The 7363-nt window shown below is 46.0% G+C and overlaps 1 protein-coding gene across 1 annotated transcript in view; it reads left to right on the top strand.

The window, feature by feature from the left end:
* The window catches only part of CNOT4 (CCR4-NOT transcription complex subunit 4), an 85081-nt gene continuing 77718 nt past the window's right edge, over positions 1 to 7363 (top strand). The window contains exon 1 of the mRNA XM_066633286.1: positions 1 to 97. The gene's annotated coding sequence lies outside the window, so the exon portion shown is untranslated. The remainder of the gene's footprint in view (positions 98 to 7363) is intronic.

Here is a 7363-nt window from a genome sequence, read left to right as displayed (position 1 = left end):
GGTCGTCGGAGGAGGCGCCGGGCCCCTCCCGAAGAGCGCGAGCAGGAGAGCGCCGCCGCCGCGCAGCCGTCGCCGTGGAGCAGGGACGACGGGGCGGGTGAGTGGCCGCCGCCGGGCTGGGGGAGCGGGGCTGCCGGCTACGAGAGCGCGGAGGCTTCGCGGGGAGCCTGCAGGCCGCGGCCGCCCGCCCTCGTCCCCCGAGCTCCCCCGCAGGGGGAGGGCGGGCGGGCGGGCGGGCGGCCTCTCAGGGACGGCCGGAGCCCTCAGCCGCCCGCCCGCCCACCGGGACCGGCCACGCCAGGCTGCTCAGCGCGGGCGCCGGCAGGCGAGGGGCTGGAGCCGCCGCCCCGCCCGCAGCCTTCCCTGTGCTCAGGAGGCTCCAGGCTGCGCCCCCCTGCTGGGCTCCGGCTCCGGAGGGGCCGACTGGGAGCGCTCGCCTCTCCCTCCCGGGAAGGGGCGGCCAGAGACGGTCCTGCGCATCCCTCCAGGCCAGCACGCGTGTGTGGCGGTGGTTGCAGGTAACGGGACGGCGTTCCCTCTGGTGGACCTTCGCCTGCCCGCAGGCATCTTCCTGCGCAGGTTTTTCCTCGCGCTCCAGCCCTCTCCAGCTCATGCACGCTGACAGGGCACTGAAGCGGTCTGGGCGCACCGCTGGTTCTTGGACCATTGGCAGGGCTCACCCTGCTGCTGGTGGGGGCTCACGTTCCCCCAGCTGCCCTGCTAATAAATGACTCTTCCCCCTGAACTCCTGCGGCACACCAGTGGGCCACAACACAGTGATTGGAAATCCCTGCTCGGCTGGGAGTTTCTGGGAGCATGATGCCTGGTTAGTGGGATTCACAGATTTAAGTATTCAGGACAGTGTTGGTTCTTGAATGCTCTGGGCTGTTCGATATCAAAGTGAGGCTCTCACCCCTTCCTAAGGTCTTCTCTCTTGCATCCTGATGTTTCTTTTCCCAAGGTAAATCCTAGAGGGTTTACCAGGCCAGCATACTTAATGGTAATATGATTTTTTTCCCCAGCAGACCTGTTCTAGTGTCTTATTTATATATATCTTATTTAGTTTAAGCAGAAGAATGCAAAAGACAGGAGTGGATGCCTAAGCCTTACCTAGCATGTAATTGGCTGACTGACAGCCCAGTCCTATCCACACTTTTCTAGGAGTAAGCCCCATTGACTGTAATGGAACTTACTTCTGAGCAGACATGCCTAGGATTGGGCTGTGACTTTGCAGCTAATACCACTTCACATAGTATTTGTAAGTTGTGGTGGTGTCATCTTGAAGGCATGTCAGTTTTACTTGTGACTCCCAGAAAAATAGGTTTAGGTCAAAGTGGTTGTGTGCTTGCTGTAATGATGCCTGCTTGTTTCATTTCTTTTGAAAGCCCTGATTATGTTAACTGCATTCCATGTGGCCTTGTTCATGTTATTGTGGTAATGATGTAATAAAAGCAAATGGGAATATTGAACCATTGGGGGGGAGTCAACAATTACTATTAGTTGCAGTTTCAAAGAAGGAACTATGAACGGGGTAATGGAACACATGTCTTTTGGAGAGAAGGTCCCTGTAAGCCACAGATGTGTGCAATCTTCACTAGACTTGTCGTTTCAAGAAGTCTTCTGTCTAACTTACAGCACAATTCTGAGTGTTTAATTGGAAGTAACTGTGTTGTGGAAATTACTCCTGATTAAGTGCGTTTAGGATTGCAGCCTTAGTGTATGGTACAGTAGTCAAATGCATTACACCTTGCAGTTTTCATAATTCTGAAGTTTGTATCTATTTCGAAATGCTTGGCAGTCAGTTTTGGCTGAAATACAAACAAGTGTGTTCTAGGAGAGAATGATCTCTGTATAGTATGAGGACACAATGACAGAAACAAAGCCTTTGTAACTTTAAGTATCTTTTTTTATTCTTTGCTACTTTTAGAGAAAATGTTAAGCATTAAAAGGTTTTTTGCTCCAGCACTTTTAATTTGGTACATTTGAGGCTATACGTCGTGGATGGCTCTTGAGGAAGCCCAGTCAATGCATGTTAGATTACCCAAAAGTAAAATACAAATGTGTGAGTTGGCTTTACTAATGTCAGTATGCGCACCTCTTTTGTATCAGTCATGGCCTATGTAGGCAGACATACCATGTTATGTTTTTCACTATCAAATAAATAATGCATCTTTTAGCTGTATTAATCACTGACTTTTAAAAGACTTATACTGCGAAGTACACGCCTGCATGTTTTCAGTTAACAAATTGAAGTTCAACAGGTTGCATCCAAAATGTCTTGCATACTGGTTTTATTTAGCAGCATCTAGAAATATTTCTGACATAGATAATACTGTGTGTGAATTCTAGTACTGTACAGCATAGAAAAGTGCAAGTCCCTATCCGAATCTACTACAGCAAGGTTCTCAAAAATTAGTGTACGTTTGCTATCTTATAGTGGATGTGATGTGGATCACTTTCATTTTGCTTGCAAATATGTAATAACCAGTTGCAACTGGAAGTGGAGAATGGGGATGAATGAATACTTATCAGAATGGAGGAGGTAACAAGCAGGTTTCCCCAAGGCCTTGGGATCAGTGCTTTTTAACTTGTTCATAAATGATCTGGAGTTATGAGCAAGCCACATTTGCCAGTGACTCCCAAACTATTCAAGATAGTGAAAACCAAAGTGGATTGTGAAGAGCTCTGAACGGATCTTGCCATTCAAACTGGGTGAATGGGCAACAAAATGGCAAGTTTGGGTCAATGTCAATAAATATAAAGATATGTACAATTGAGGGGGGAATCAGTTTATACACTGATGTGGTCTGAGCTGTCTCTGACTGTCCAGGAGAGAGAGATTGGGATCACAATAATGAGCTCAATGAAAACATTGGCCCAGTGTATGGCAGCTATGAAGAAGGCAAATTCTATGCTAGGAATCCTTAGGGAAGGATTCAAAAAAATAAAACTGTTACTATATTATTACAATACAGTCAGCCCACATCTTACATGATATTTACATTCTGATGTTGGGGAGTAAAGCCAAAATTGTATATAGTTGAACTCCCTTAGATACCAGGAAATACTTCTAACAAAGAACTAAAAGTGCAGCACAAGAGACATGTGGGGACTGAGGGAATAGCAACTTCATTCTCTTGTTTCAGGCTTGCTTTGGGGCATAAACAGAGTAAGTGGAATGACAGGCAGTGTCTCCTGCACTATTTAGAATATGGTTTTTTTCTATCTATAGGGGGCACATACTTGAATTTGCGCAAGTCAGTTATGTGTAAAATGCAGGCTGCCTGTATTATCTGGTATGATACCCTGGCTTCTGGATTTACAGGTGGCTGTGTCAGCACTTTTGCGCAGACCAAATATGTCCATTGTAGTGATTTTGCGCATGCACGATAGCTCTGGGTTATGGTCGGCTTTTTCAAGATCTGTGTTCCAACTTCCAGGCAGACCTCTGGAACAGACATGGTACATATGTTGGGGACTTAATAGCTTGTATGGTGCCGTGCAGTTGTTCCCAAACTTACCTGGATCATGATGCCCCCGCATCCTCTTCTGCCTGACTCAGCCAGGCACTGCCATCTTGGATAGTGCAAGATCTTGTGAGATCCAAGATGGGGGTGCCTGGAGAACGTGCCCCTGGTGGCACCTCCAACATCTTGTGGTGCTCCTGCTGGGCATTGCCATCTTGGATGGTGCAAGATCTTGTGAGATCCAAGATGGCGGTGCCTGGAGAACATGTCCCTGGTGGCATCTCCAACATCTTGTGGTGCCTCTGCAAGTATACCTTGATGCCCTAAGGCAGAGGCCTCCAAAGCAGCCTGCGGAGAGCACGGGAACAATCTTTTCTGGGCATGGTGGTGGCAAGTCCTACTGTTGCATGCTGCAGCCTCCTTTCTTAATGCCTGATCTTCATACAGCCTCATGCTGGGTAACCGCTTCTGCTGATTGTCACTCCAGAAGGCTCTGCGCCCCGATTTCCTAGGGGAAGCAGCTGCCTGGTACAAGGCTCTATGAAAATCAGGCGCAGTTAAAGGAGGCACCAGTGCAGAGTGGTAAGGCTTCACCACTGCCATGCCACACATGGAAGGATTTTTCCCATGGGCCAGGGTTTAGAGGCCCCTGCCCTAAGGTGTCATGACACACATTTTGGGAACCCTTAGCTTAGTGACTGAGAGACTGAGCTGTGAATTGGGACTTGCTAGATTTTATCTCACCACTGCTGTAACTATATTAGATAGCCTTAGGTCACTCCCTCTCAATCTCAGCTCCTTAGCTGCAATATGGGGATGATAAACTTACAGGGCTGTTGTAAGAACAGCATTATGGCAATAGATTTCTGGAAATTGATGTGAACTTACAAATGCTAAGTATTATTGTTCCTTTACAGAAACAGTGTACTCACATCTGAAATACTATGTACAGTTGTGGCTACTATGTGAAAGCATATAGTATATGCGGAGAAGATGGATAAGTAGACATCCAGATTATCAGATGACTAGAGCACCTTTTTTATGAAAAAGATTGCACCATCTAGGACTTTTTAGTTTAGAAAAAAGGTGACTAAGACAGGACATGATGGAGGCTTATTTATGTATGAGAATTATTTCTTTCACAACCCTAGAATCAGGGGACATACTGTATAATGAAATAATGTTGGAGGTGTTAGGATGAACCAAGAGAAGTACTTTTTCACACAAAGCACAATTAATGGTTGGAATTCCACAAGATGTGGCGATGGCCACCAACTTGGGCGACTTTGAAAGGGGATTGGACAAATTTGTGGATAACAGGTCTATCACAGGCTATGAGTCATGTTGCTGTATGCTGCTTCCATGTTCTGAAACCTTCTGAATATTTATTGGTCTTCAGGTCCTGTTTGTTGACTTCTCAGAAGCAACTAGTGGGCCACACTGAGGAACAGGATGCTAGACTAACTTGGTCTTTGGCCTCATCCAGTCGCACCCATTTTTTGTATCCTTATGAAGTGATTTCCAACATTGGTGGCCTGTAATTTGTCAGGTTGTGACACACCTCAACCTGGGACCATTCACAGTTCCCTTCTCTTTAATTGGGTTACTGGAACTGTTCTGTCTACACTTCCCTGCCAGGCAGTATATCCAAGAATGGTGCATCCAAGAATCATCTGTGCCTGCCACAGCATGATGTGGTTAGCCAGCAGACAATGGGGTGGGCCAAGTGAGCCACCACACTACCACAGTTGTTTTTTCTTATTTATTTAAAATATTTTTAGGCTCACTTTCAGTCCCATTAAAAGAGCCATCAAAACTGCTTCCTAACCTTAAAAAAGGAGTATTATAATAAATTTAAGAAGAGCCACAGTAAAAAAGAAACGGAGCCAAGTAAAGGTACAGTACAAGCATAGAAAACTCCAAAGAAGGCCAACTGAAGCAGTAAGGCTTTCACAGCCTGCTTTGAAATGGGCAGCATTGAGGCCAGCCAGAACTCCCAGGAGGGGGGACTCCATAATGGGGTGTCCACAAAAAGTGCCTGTCCTTTGTCCCCACCAGTTACCACTATGTAGGTAGACATACCATGGAGCAGGGCCTCTTAGGAAGAATCCAGAGTGTGGACAGGTTGATGTGGAAGAAGATAACCCTTTAAGAAGTACCAAGGTTTCAAGTTATGTAGGGTTTTATTGGTAATAATCAGCACCTTCAATTGTGCTCAGAAACACGCTGGAGGCCAAAGCAGTTCACAGAGCATATTTTCCAGCCAACATACACCTGGGAGCATGCTGGCTGCCACACTGTACCAGCTGTAGTTTCCAGGTAGTCTTCAAGGACAGCCCCAAATTGTAGTGTAACAGTAATGCGTGTATGTGGTGAAGGCATGCATGATTGTAGCCTGACTTGCTTTACTTCAAGACAGGCCACAACTGACACATCAGCCAATGTTCAGTCCTTCAAGGGAAGTGCAATCCTGACCAGAAAAGATTGTAGTAGTAGTAGTAGTAGTAATAATAATAATAATAATAATAATAAACTTTATTTGTATCCCGCCCTTCTCCCTAAAAGGGACCCAGGGCGGCTCACAACATATAAAAACAGTTTTAAAAGCATGATTTAACAGGATAAAAACATATTAAAAACACATTAACAGAGGCCATAAAAACAGTAGTCAGAATAAAGTCAGAATAAAAAGAGCATAAAACAGCAAGTCATAGAGGAATCCAGCCTGTAAACAGAAACTAAAAAATGTATAAAAAAGTTAAGAAGGCCATGGAATCAGAAGGCTTGTTTAAAGAACAGGGTCTTCAGGCCTCACCGAAAAAACTCAAGAGAGGGAGCCGTTCTCAAGTCAAGGGGAAGGGAGTTCCACAACGTTGGTGCTACTACTGAGAAGGCCCTGTTTCTTGCCGCTGCCCCATGAACCTCCTTGAGCGGCGGCACTTGTAAAAAGGCATTCTCATCCATCCCAGAATCAGTTTTCTTTCCAGAGTGCCTCAGCTTTGCCTGAGTTAAGTTTCTGCCTACATCCAGTCCTTCACAGCTGTCAGGCATCAATTCTGAACTTCCACAGCCTCTCTGGTACAAGATAGAAAGGAGAGATATTATGAACAGGTAAAATCGAGGTGGAGTCTGAATCTATCTTTGAGTTGTAACTGCAGCTGTGACAAAGGAGGTAATTAGTATGAGACAGGAACATGTTATCTGCTTCTCAGTGTAACCAATCACAGTGAGGAGTGCTTCTTGCGGGCTCAAGGGTGCACTTATCAAGGAAGATTCCCTACAGCTGTGCAGTTTCTGGTTGGGAGGGGTAGGAGTAGTGACCAACAGTAGTCTGTTAGCCAACCTTCTAGAAGTTTTGGACCATTCTGCATCCTGATTGGCTGTTACAGTTGTAATTAACATAAGGGTGTGTTGTGCTTCCCTTGGACAGTGAGTCTTGGCATCCTCCTGCCTACTGCTTATCTTTTCAGCTCTGTTTTCCATCGTAGGTGCCTGGCCGGACAAGGTGCCTGGAAGCCATTTGTTCTCCAGTGGTCAAAAGATCCAACTGACATAAAGAAATGTAGACAGAAAGCTAGCTTTGTTGTTTTAGAACTGATGTGTTTCTGGAAGTCTCTATCTCTTGCAATTGCTGCCTTGAAACATTTGTACAACCTTAATTTTCTTTAATAAACCAAAATATATTTTAGAGGCCTGAATTTGGTCTTGAGTACTGGGAATGGCACTCAGCTACCAGCATAGCTGCTTGGTTGAGCTACCAAGAAAAGTCTAAATTACAGTCCAGAGCCTTGAGGCCTGGGTCCCTGAATGGGAGGCAACCCAGAGCCTGCAAGGGCTGGTGTAAGCCCCTAAAGCAGTGATTTTCAACCTTTTTTTGTCTCACAGCACACTGACAG

Source organism: Tiliqua scincoides, chromosome 7, assembly GCF_035046505.1.
Source record: "Tiliqua scincoides isolate rTilSci1 chromosome 7, rTilSci1.hap2, whole genome shotgun sequence".
In the NCBI taxonomy this organism is placed as follows: Eukaryota; Metazoa; Chordata; class Lepidosauria; order Squamata; family Scincidae; genus Tiliqua; species Tiliqua scincoides.
The sequence above is the reverse complement of the archived record's forward strand: the minus strand, read 5'-3'. Positions and strand labels throughout refer to the sequence as shown.